Here is a 12314-nt window from a genome sequence, read left to right as displayed (position 1 = left end):
TGATGCAGGGTGGGCCTGTGTCACTTAGAAAGTTAGAGGAAGGCCCGGATCAGAGTGAGATGGAGCATGCACCGTTCCCAGAAGCTCCCGGGGTCAGAGAGCGCAGGACTAGAATGTTCCGTGCTGTCAGGGGGATGAGCAGAGCCAGAAAAGCCAGTGGCAGGGCGAGGTTGGGGGTGGGGTAGGGCATTAGGGGCTCCAGGCAGAGAAGGCTCCTGGAGCTGGGGTGGTGGGATACTCTCGGGGATCTGGAGGCCAGCAGGACCCAGAGCAGAGAGGCTGGGAGGAGCCCCCATGCCAGGCCTCACCCCTTCCTGAACCCCAGGGAATTCTGGCCAGACTGGAGAAGATGAGACACCTGGGGGTCCTGGCCGGAGACACCAAGTTCACAGGTCTCATCCCACTGTGGGCCAGGTGGGGCCTGGAAGGGGATGCTGGGCCAAGGAAGTGGGGCTGGGGGCCCTTCTCCAGCCCCTCCACACCTACCCCAGCATCACCCGCTCACGGGGGCCCTGCGCTGGCCAAGCTCAGGCCCTTGGGCTTCCTTCCGTTTCTGCTCCCACCTGCCCGCTGCTCCCTCCGGCCTGGCCTGGCCACCCACCACCCCCACTGGCCTAGAGAGCAAATTCCTCTGAAACCGGAATCTGGGGGGCCTGTCTGGCTCCAAAGGCGGTCCCAGGGCAGAGGCAGGGGGAGGGGAGGGGAGGCGGGGTGGGGGTCCTAGGCATTGGGGGAGAGCACCAGTGTCGAGTGGCTTCAGAGCACGGGTGGGGAGGGGCCACGGGTACCCTGCCCAGCCTCCAGAGGACTCCCCAGACGGCCTGTCCCCCACCCAGAGTCCCAAGCTGCTGGGTGAGGTGGACGGAGCCGAGGCATGAGGGGCCCACCCGGGGGAGCCCCCACCAGCAGCTCAGCCGCCAGCCTGGGTGGAACCAGCGACTCCCAGGGGCTCCGGGCTCCAGGCCTGCTTCTGGGCCTGAGCTGAACTACCGCCCACTCCCCGGTTAACCCTTGCGCGGCCGCCGGCCTGGGCAGCCCTCCCAGCCCCTCAACAGGCTCCACAGGCAGCGGGAGCCCCTCCCTGACCGTGCCCACAGGCCCTCCCCACCCCCACATGGGCCAGAGTGTGCTGGGGGGGAGGAGGGGGGGACTGTCCCAGCCCAGCCAGCTCCAGAGAAACCATGTAAAGTCCAGATCATTCGAGAATGGGCTTAACCAGCCCAAGGCCAGAGGCAGTTGCGATCTGGTCACTGTTGTGGCTCAGGGCCATGGGGTGCGGGGGAGAGGAAGGGACGGGGCCGGGAGGGGCAGTGGGCGGGGCCTGTAGGGCGGGGCCGGTGGGGCGGGGCTCGAGGGCGGGGCTAGGAGGGGCAGGGGAGGACCTGGGTGACTTCCCACCGAGTCCTGGCCTGGCCTGGGGGCTGGGCCTGTCCCGGGGTGCCCAGGTGGCGCCCCCGGTGGGTTCCTGGGGGTGGCTGACAGTGAGCCCGGCCTCCCGCGGCCTCGTCCTTCAGGTCCTTGTCTCTGGGCCTCTCTCCAGGTGCCCCATGAGCTGGACACGCTGACCGGCTCCTGCCAGGGCAGCGGTGCAGCTCAGGGCTCCTCCCGGACCCCACTCAGGGGCTCCCTCCCACTCCAGCTCCCGCTCCTGAGTTTCCAGCCGTCCCCTAACCCGACCCAGATGTGCGGCCATCCGCAGACCTCCCAGATCTTTCCAACAAAGAGAGATGTGTCACTCTGGCAGTTGGCGAGAGGATGCAGATGGGGTCACACTTCAAAGAGGAGCTGAAGGGCAAGACTGCCCCGAAGGCCAGCAAAGAGGGGAGTCCAGTTGTGGGGTGCAGCTGCTCTCTCCCTGAGGGGTTCAGCATTCCAGACCCAGCCCGCTGCCTCCTAGATCACATCACACCCCCAAATCGTCCACCCCACACAGACACACGCTCCCCAGTCCCATCTCCTGTCACTCACCCAGGCAGCACCCAAACATACACAGTGTCACCCACACACACGGACTTACATACGGATACGCAGAGTAAGCACCACATTCACACACACACACACACACTTCACACACTGATAGACGTTCACACATGTACAGTACCACCCCCCACACACTCACAATGCATGCCACATTCACACACACAGACACATACCATCACACACACACACTGTTAGCACCACACTCACACATACAGAAGCATGCCATCTCTCTCTCTCTCTCACACACACACACACACACAAACACACACTGTTAGTACCACAGTCACACATACAGAAGCATGTCATCACTAACACACACACACTGTTATTACCACATTCACACACACAAAAATATGCCAATACTCACACACACATAAAGAACATACCATTGCTACATACACAGTATGCCCGCCACATTCACATGCACAAACACACACACACACAAACACATACATGCTACCATCACCAACACAACACATTCTGTTAGTGCCACATTCACACACACAGAACCACACTATCCCCACCACACATAGGAACTCTGGTCACCCCGAGGCCACCCATGGGTGTTGTGCTCCCCTCCAGCGCCCTTGCACCCCGTGTGTTCCTCCTCTCCTGGGTATTCATGTGCCTCCTGTCAGCCCCCGATAGGGGTCAGAGCGTCTCCCTATTCCTTCAGAGGATCCCTGGAGGGGTTGATCCCAGTGCCGGGGATGGAGTAGTGGTGGGCGAGTCTCGGGTTCGATCCCGGCCCTTCATGCAGCCTCCACACCTGTAAGAAAGACGGATCCCAGCTTGGTCAAACGTGATTGGTCTGGACGGAACACGGCTTCTTTAACTCAGCAACAAATGATGCCAGTGTCTTTCCACACCACCAGCCCCATGGGGAGCTCTGGGGTGCCTAGCAGCGATATTGGACCCTGACCCCAGAGGGCTGGACCTTGCACCCCACAGAAAGCTGGATGCAAGTTCCCTGTCTCCACAATCAGGAGGGGCATCTCTGGGCATGCAGGGGGGCTCCTGGCAGCTGAGATCAGTTCCCAGGCGCCACCCCCACCCAGGCCAGGGCAGCAATGTGGACCTCCTTCAGTGGGAGCTCATGCCCCGCCAACAGCTGCCTATCCCTCCTTCCACCAAGCCCAGTTACCAAGAAGTGAGGACAGTGGCCTGTCGTGGCCCATTTAGTGGCTGTGACGAGAGGTTCTTGTTACCAGTTGGCTCGGCTTCCTGAGACATGCAGCTTTGGACAAGTTCTGCCATGCTTCACCCCCTCCGGTCCCTCGCTTTTGTTTCAGGGAACAGGATTAACTTTAGTGCTGCATCTCGTGGCAAATCACTCTCTAGCCCCCGCCCCATTATTATTAAAATCAAATCTCCAAGGACCGAGGACTCAGCAAGAGCTCAGGGGCGAGCCCCTCTGCCTGGAAAGAATATGGTAACGAGTTCAAGTTCCATGTCACCACATGGGCTGAGCGTGAGGGGGTGCCCCTGCTGGCTGTGATCCCGACCCTACATGCAACTTCCAGCCACACCACACCACGCCGCCAGGCATGTGTGAGCACCACAAAGAGGGGTGGGTGTGAGCCGGGGAGGGCGCCCCAACTGTGCCCTGTGGGCCCCAGCGAGTTGGCCGGAGCAGAAGGGGCCCAAAGCTCCGTGAGCACTGTGGCCGAGCATGTGCCCGCAAGGCACCCTCCACACCGCCCCCCACTCTGCGGGGAGCGGGTAATAGATCAAACAAGACGTGGGAAGTGAAGCAGCTTTCAAAATAAGAACAGGGACCAGAGAGACAGAGTGACGGGGAAGGCTCTTGCCTTGCACGTGGCCATCCCAGATCCCTGGCACCTTTTATGGTCCCCCTGAGACCTGGCAGGAGTGATCCCCGAGCGCAGAGCCAGAAGTTAGTCCTGAGCACTGCAGGCCCCCAAACAGAACCAAACAAAGCAAAGAATAAAACAGGGCAGGATGTGGCCCAGTGGCTGCACCTGCCTCGCCTATATGAGGGTCTGGCTCCGTCCCTGTGCTCCTTATATTATAATACATACTTTTAAAATGGGCTGGAGCGATAGCACAGCGGTAGGGCGTTTGCCTTGCACGCAGCCGGCCCAGCCGAGCCTGGTTCGATTCCTCCACCCCTCTCAGAGAGCCCGGCAAGCTATCGAGAGTATCTCACCCACACGGCAAAGCCTGGCAAGCTACCCGTGACGTATTCGATATGCCAAACACAGTAACAACAATTCTCATGATGGAGACGTTACTGGGCCCACTCGAGCAAATCGATGAACAGCAGGAGGACAGTGACTATTAAAATGTTGCTGTGTTTGGCATATAGAATATGTCACAGGGAGCTTGCCAGGCTTTGCCATGCGGGTAAGATACTCTCGGTAGCTCACCAGGCTCTCCGAGAGGGGCGGAGGAATTGAATTCAGGTTGGCCTCGAGGGCTGTGTTTAAGGCAAACGCCCTACCTGCTGTGCTATTGCTCCAGCCCAGTAACAAGTCTCATGATGGAGATGTTACTGGGCCCGCTTGAGCAAATCGATGAACAACGGGAGGACAGTGCTACAGTGCTACTATTAAAATACGATTTTAATTAATCATTAATATGATAACAATGTTTCTGCTGCTCATGATAAGGCTCCCGGCAAGCTACCGAGAGTATCTCGCCCGCACGGCAAGCTACCCGTGACGTATTCAATATGCCAAACACAGTAACAAGTCTCACGGTGGAGACATTACTGGGCCCGCTCGAGCAAATCAATGAACAACGGGAGGACCGTGACCGTGATGATAAGGCTCAGTGTGTGCACAAGTGGTCACACAGGCCCAGAGTGGGCAGAGGCACCCTGAGGGCGGGGGAACTCGGTGCTGGGGGCAGGGGGGACAGAGGCTGTGGTGTCCTCAGGGTCAGAAGGACAGTGTGCCATCAGCTCCCGACCACGGATAACCAGCTCAGCCGTGCTGCCTCGGGTAACCCCAACATGGCTCTCTGACCCCGTGGAAAAGTCAGGGAAGGGTCTCTGGCCTACTTCCGACAGCAACTTGGCCTGCCACGCCCAGCACAGCCTGTCTCTACACAGTCGCCCACTCGCAGGAAGGGGACACCCGGGGACTCCATCAGCCCTCAGGGCTGCCTCTGCCCACTCTGGGCCTGTGTGACCACTTGTGCACACACTGAGCCTCAGAGCTTGAAGGGTTTGTCGCCTCCTCCCCTTCCCCCACCTCCATCCCCGCCCGCGGTGCTGGGCTGCTCCGCTTCTACCCCCTCCTCCTGCCCCCAGTTCCCACTCTCCTCTCTCCTCAGCTGCTGTTCCTCTTGACCCTGCTGAGGGCTGAAGGGAGCCCCCAAGCAGCTGGCTTTGCGGCAGGAGAGCCCTCAGTCTCGGCAGCCCCGCCATGAAGGGTGCATGTTACCAGCAGACCCAGACCTAGGGGCTCAGGACCAGGCAGGCTTGGGGCCCCCGTGAGCCCTGGCATCTGAGGGGAGGGGGACGTGGTGGGTCCACTCTGCGGGAGGCCCAAGTACTGGCCAGACCAGGCAAGAAAGCAGTCCCCTGAGACCGAGGCCCCGTGGAACCCTGCTGAGATCATCCTGGTGTGTGTGTGTGTGGGGGGGGGGGGGGTTCACCCTCTGTCCTCAGTGACCATTCTGCAGCCACTCCTTGTCCACTCTTGAGCCCTTTAGGGCCCGCTGGGCCACACTAGGCTGGTGACCTCAGCTCAGAGGAGGCCGTGAGAGTTAGAAGGATTCCAGAGGAAGGTTCACAGGGCCCTAGAAGCTCCCCACGGCAAAGCACGGCTGTTTCTCTTATTCCATCACCTCCCCATGTCGACGTCCTTCAATGTGACTCTGGAGAGGCCAGGCCTGGGTAACCCAGCTGCCCCCGACTCCATGCAGAGGGGTCTGTTCCTAAGGCAATCTCTCCTGGGGCTCCTTCATGCCCAACCTTCTCCAGGAGACTCACAGCCCTCTGAGGGTTAAGGCAGGGCCCCCAGGAAAAGCTCCAACCCAGGACTCCTGAAACCACGATAAGCTGAGTGGCTCCTTCCACGGAAGGAACCATGCCCTGTGCGCCTCTCAAGCCTGGGGACAGCCAGACGCCCCGAAGCCCCACAGAGACTCCAGCCCACTCCCCTCCAAGCACAAGCCCAGCTCAGAATTTGCTGGAAGGGCAGCGAACCAGCTGGAGAGATGGTCTAGGAGCCTCAGCTTGAGGAAGGCCCGGGTTCAAGCCGCACAGTTGATGGCACCCCTCCACCCAGCACCTCCAGGAGAGACCATCAAGCACTGCTGGGTGTGACCCCAAATCTAGAAAATAATTTAAAAAAAAAAACAAAGAAAGAAAGGAGAAGGAGAACCAGCTCAGAAGATGGAGCAGTGGAGATCCTAGCACCTACTCGGACCCACCCCTCCTTCCCTGTAGCCCCGCCCCACCAACCCGGTAGCTCCACCCTAAGCGCTGTGGCCCCGCCCCCCACGACGCTGTGGCCCCGCACACTAGCCCCATGTAGCCCCGCCCCTCTGATCTGTAGCCCCGCCTATTAGCCCTATAGCCCCGCCCAACTTTGCACCCCACCCCTTCAACACAGTAGCCCCCCCACTGTAGCCCCGCCTACCGGTCCTGTATCCCCACCCCTCCTGTCCTGTGGCCGTCCCTGTCCCCATTCGGGGTGTCTAGGGGCCAGGTGGGCATTGGCTGATGCTGACCTCTGAGGTTCTCCCTGCACAAAAGCCCCTTTCCCAGGACTCTGGCATCCAGGCACTCCAGCTCACTTTAAGGAGTCCTGGCACCCTGCCTAAGGGGAGGATGGAAAATGTCTCCTCCCAGGCCCTGGAGATCCCAACCCTCAGAGTTTGGGATGGATTCTAAGCAACGGGAACCCAAGAAGAAAGAAATGAAGCTGAGGCCCCGACAGATAGCACGGTGCGGAGGGTGTTTGCCTGGCACATTGCCTGGCATGCCCGAGTGCAATCCTGAGCATCCTTGAGAGTCCCCCAGGCACCATCAGGAGTGATTCCTCAGTGCAGAGCCAGGAGCATCGCCTGTATGACCCAAAAAGCAAAAGAAAGAAAGAAAGAAAGAAAGAAAGGAAGGAAGGAAGGAAGGAAGGAAGGAAGGAAGGAAGGAAGGAAAGAAAGAAAGAAAGAAAGAAAGAAAGAAAGAAAGAAAGAAAGAAAGAAAGAAAGAAAGGGCTGGGGGTTTGGGGACAGAGAACTGGGGCCTGCAGCTCCCGCCCCTGAGAGCCTGTTCTGAGCTAGAGAGCAGCAGGACAGGGAGGAGGGGCGCCCACGGAATGCGCGGTTGTTCCCTAGTTGAATCCAGATGTGGCCTTGGTGGGGAGGGAGGGCGGGCGGGTGGGGGGGAGCAGAGATGTGGCTGCAGGGAGGAGGGGAGAGGAGGAGGGAGCCTGGGAACCCTCAGCTCCCTCCGGAGAGGCAGAGCTGCCCTGAATCGCGGCAGGATTTCAGCAGTGGTGGGGCTGGTGTGAAGTGATGTGGGCCCCACGCACCGGCCTTCACCTCCTGGCAACCCCTTCCTGGGCACCAACAGACACCCCCACACACAAGCTGACTCTGCTGGGGAAGCCCAGGGCATGGAGCAACTTTCACTTTGCACATGGGCTCAACACCCCGACCCCCATTCCCCCATGAAGAGTCCACATCTCAGCGGCTCCCAGCCCAGCCCCCTCCCAACCCGCCATCTCGCCATCTCGGAGTGACTGCCTCTGCCCAGGTGGAAACACGTCCAACATTGGGGTGGCCGGCTGGTGCCTTCAGATGACCAGAGACACCCCAAGTCCTGGAAACCAGGCAGCCAGCTGGGGCGGGTGGACAGCGAGCTTCGGGTTTGCTTGACGTCTCCCCGTGCCAGTGCCCTCCTGGGAGACAGGAGACAGGGGTGTCTCGGGGCGACAGGGAAGCTGGCTGTCCAGGAGGGCATCGCAATCCACTGTTCTAGAGGCCCCTGACCTCCCCACCCCTTGCTGCCTCGCCCTGCCAGGAACAGAAAGTCCACGGTCAGGTCCAGTGACCCCACTGGGAGCAAGGGTCACGGAGGTGTGGTGTGAACCTCTCTGTGGGTCCATGCCAGGGGCATGGCTGGAGTTGGACCCAGAGCTGGGGACCCCAGGAGTTGGGGTGAGGTAGAGGGTCCTAGGGGGCACAAAAAGGACTCAGCCCTCAGAGGCAGCGGGCACAGGTGGCCCTGGCTGGGTCTCAGACTCTGTCCCTCAGGGCCGGCCGTTCAGCTGGAAGCCTTGGGCTCCTCGGTCCAGGAGCTCAGGGGCCACCCAGTGGGGTGCTGTCTTGAGATCTGGCTTCTTCCTGCCATGTCATGAGACCAGAGAGGTGTCAGCCACTCCTGGCTTCTGGTTCGTCTTTGCCAGGGCACGATGGCCTCGGTCTCCTTGTGGATGAGACCATTCTGCTTCCCTAGGTCTCCCCAAGCCTCTCATTCCCTCACCCCGGGACCAGAGAGGCATTAATTAGCGGAGCTTCAGGACAGGCCCAGACGGTGCCAGGATGCCTTGTTGAGAGTAATTGGCACCATCAGATCTCTGCCTGGTCAGGAGGGAGCGTGCAGGCTGCCACGGCGTCCCTGCCCTTGGGGTTCACAATCTCCCCCAGACTAACCTCCCCCATCCCCCGCGCGGCTCCTCCCTGCCCTCCTCCCTCAGTCTCTACTGTGAGCAGGACAGGGGTGAGGGCAGGAAGGGGAGAGATGGGGCCAGCGCCCCCTACAAAAGGGCTGGGCTCGAATTCCCCTGCCCCCCGACCAAAGACCACTACCAGGCCAGCACTACATTGCCCTCTCATGCCCACCCAGGGTCCGAAACACTGAACCCCATCTGCAACTAGAACCCCAGCTCGTCTCTTGAGACCAGGGATCTGCTTAAGATGCATAAGAGGGGCTGGAGAGATAGTACAGAGGGGAGGGTGCTTGCCTTACACGCGGCCCACCCAGGTCTGTCCCCCAGCATTCCATAGGGTCCCCCAGAATCACCAGGAGTGATCCCTGAGTATTGAGTCCAGTGTAAGCCTTAAACACCACGGGGTGTAGACCCTCAAACAAACAAACAAACAGACAAAAAGCATAATCCCTGGCAATGCCACGGCAATCGATCGAGTGTGTGAGTGAGTGTGTGTTTGGGTGTGTGTTTGCAGGGGATTGAACTCACACATAAAAGGCAAGTGTTCTGCAACTGAACTACTACCCTGGCCTGACCTGTGTTTTTGACCTGCACTCCAAGATTCTAATCTGGATGTTCTACACCTGGATTTGGGGCTAGGGTTCACATTTATTATTATTATTAATAATAATAATAATAACTGTCCTCCCTTGTTCATCAATTTTCTCAAGCGGGCACCAGTAACGTCTCCCTTGTGAGACTTGTTGTTACTGTGTTTGGCATATCGAATAGGTCACGGGTAGTTTGCCAGAGCCGAGCAAGCTACCAAGAGTATCTCACATTTTATTATTTTTTTAAAATTTTTTATTTTTGGGGGGGTCATACCCGGTGATGCTCAGGGGTAACTTCTGGCTCATGCACTCAGGAATTACTCATGGCGGTGCTCAGGGGACCCTATGGGATTCTGGGAATCTAGCCCGGGTTGGTCTTGTGCAAGGCAAACGCCCTACCCGCTGTGCTATTGCTCTAGCCCCAAGGGGGCTCACATTTTAAAGAACAAAGATCAGTACTTGGCCAGTCATACAGTAGGAAAACAAACTCTGATGAGAGAAAGATCCAGGAGATGATAAATGCTGATTGGTGGGAATCCAAGAGAAAATAAGCATGGATTGGTAGGTCCAGGACATAATAAATGATGATTAATAGAAATCCAGGAGACACTAAGCACCAATGGGTGGGGTCCAGGAGACAATAAATGCTGCCTGGGGGGGATGGGAAAAGCAGGATGAGAATGGGGGTGGCCTCATAGTATCCAAGCTGAAGCTGGATCTCCTCGGAAATCCCTTTTGGAGAGCGGGTATCATCCACCCTTCCCTCTGGGGTTGGGACCAGTCTTTTCCTCCTGGACATACAAGCTGCTTCTGTGTTCACAGGGCAGTTCCAGTCCACACAGAAGAAGCCCCCAAGTCCCTCTCCCACCTCAAAGCTGAGGTGGCTGTACTTCCAGGAAATGACCTACGGACACTAATGTCTGCCAGTTGTTTTTGGAGTTCTGGACCTGAACCATCTGCTTCTTTTTTGCTTTTTTTGGGGGGGTCACACCAGGGGATGCACAGGAGTCACTCCTGGCTCTGCACTCAGGAATTACTCCTGGCGGTGCTCAAGGGACCATATGGGATGCTGGGAATCAAACCCAGGTTGGCCGCATGCAAGGCAAACGCCCTACTGGCTGTGCTATCGCTCCTGCCCCCATGAACCACCTGCTTCTAAAGATCCTGTCTGAGCTGCCCTTGACCTTGAGGTCCCTCCTCAGGGCACGGGTCACTGAACAAAGGCCCAGGAGGGTTTGGGGTGTCGCCTCTTCTGTCCTATAAGGACTGCGTGTGGCCCACACTCTGGCCCCAGCTGACTGCTGACTTTCCTTTCTAACGAAGACCCACCCGGACCTTCCCAGATGCCTCCATGAGCACCCAGCGATACCATCAGCCCGAGACTCTGATCTGCAGGGGCCTCTGGGCTGTGACAGGAAAGGCTGGTGGCTCTGGTCAAAAGTGGCCCCCAGCCAGCCCGGCATGCTGGCACTCAGCTCTCTCGCCCTCTCAAGCCGTGACATGCACCTTCCTTCTGGAAGAGCTGTGAAAAGCTGAGCTGAAAATCCAGCGTATTGTTTGCTCTGCACTGAGGCCAGGACGGTCACCCCTGAAATGCCTACCAGCACAGGGGCACAGTCCTGCCCGCTCCCCTCCTTCCTGCTGCGGGGGCACTGGGGTCTCTGCAGGGGCCGGGGTCATGGCTTCCCCCAGAACAAGGATAAGGCCTCTCCGTTGCTGAAGAACGTGCAGAGATGAGAGGCCCAGACACCAGGGCGAGGGGGTGGGTCTTTTTCTGTGTCCTGCACCATCTCCCAGGGGTTACCTGCAGACATCAGCAGGTAATAGAAACAAGGCAACTGGCCCCATCCCAGAGGGCAGACCTCGAAGGCCACATGGTCAGGGAGATTCGGGGGATGTGGGACTGGGCTTCCTTCTGCCCGCAGTGGTCCGGGTACCAGGCCTGCAAGTACTTCCCTCCCTGCTAAGTCCACTTGCGTCCGGGGTGCTGGGATACAGACAGGCCCATCCAGCGCCCCTGCTCACACAGACTCCAGTGAACCCTCTAGGGGTGCCTCAAGAATCCAGTGTGGGGTCTCAGAAGGCCAGGCTGCCCCGCTGAGCACAACCACCAGCGCTGACCTCCCTGGTGCAAGTACAGATGCTGGGAAGTCGGCCCAAGGAAGGGCAGAGCGAGCCCCATAGTAACCCACCACTGCCAGCCCCGTTCCAGGCGCCCAAGTTCAGGCCCAGGGCGTGGCCTTGATCCCGGCCTCCCAAGGCAAAGACGAGCCTTGGAAGCTCCCCGGATGCTGCAGAAACCAAGTGACCCCCAGGTCCCGGGGCTGCCACCAGCACCCAGCCACCAAGGTCCCCGCATCTATCATAGAGCCTCAGCAGTCCAGCCCCTCAGGGGTCATGGTGACCACTTGCTCAGACCTGCCTTCCCTGTGCCCTGATGGCTGGCCCTGGCCAAACCCACCCACACAGCGTCACTGCCGGCAAGGCAGGACCTGACCCCTGCCCCACTCCCCGCCCTGTGCCTGCAGCTCTCTGCCCTCGGCTTGCCCGCCTGCCCGCCCAGGACCTCGAGGAAGTTTCTGGAGAGCTCAGCCGCTGATTCAGACCTGGATGCCAGCTGGCCCCTCGACCTGCTACTTTGTCTTTGCGATCAAGCCTGCCTGGTTTCTGTTGTTTTCTGAGAGGGTGTTGGAGAGGCCATTTCTCACAGTGCTGATCAGGGCGAGGGCCAGAGGATGGGGGGCTGCCGGTTACCCAGGACCCCATCTCCCGTGTTGTGGTGCAAGGGGTCCTCCGGGGTTGTACCCGGTGTTGCTCAGGAAGCGATGCAGTGGCAGGGATGGAGCTCTGAGTCGAGCACGGCCCTCAGTCCCTTGTGCAGTGACCCACCCCCCAGACACCTTAGCATCTTCTAGAACTTTTCTGCATCTGAGCGCCCCCCCCCCATGCATGTACGTGCATGCGTGTGTGTACACACACACACACACACACACACACACACACACACACACACACACACACACCAGCTAGGGTAGAGTCTCCGCTGATCCTCCAAACAAGTTGGCATTTCAATACTTGTTTTTCCTTTCCTTAAAAT

The sequence above is a fragment of the Sorex fumeus genome, unplaced genomic scaffold (genome assembly GCF_029834395.1).
Source record: "Sorex fumeus unplaced genomic scaffold, SorFum_2.1 ptg000198l, whole genome shotgun sequence".
NCBI classification, from domain to species: domain Eukaryota; kingdom Metazoa; phylum Chordata; class Mammalia; order Eulipotyphla; family Soricidae; genus Sorex; species Sorex fumeus.
The sequence above is the reverse complement of the archived record's forward strand: the minus strand, read 5'-3'. Positions refer to the sequence as shown.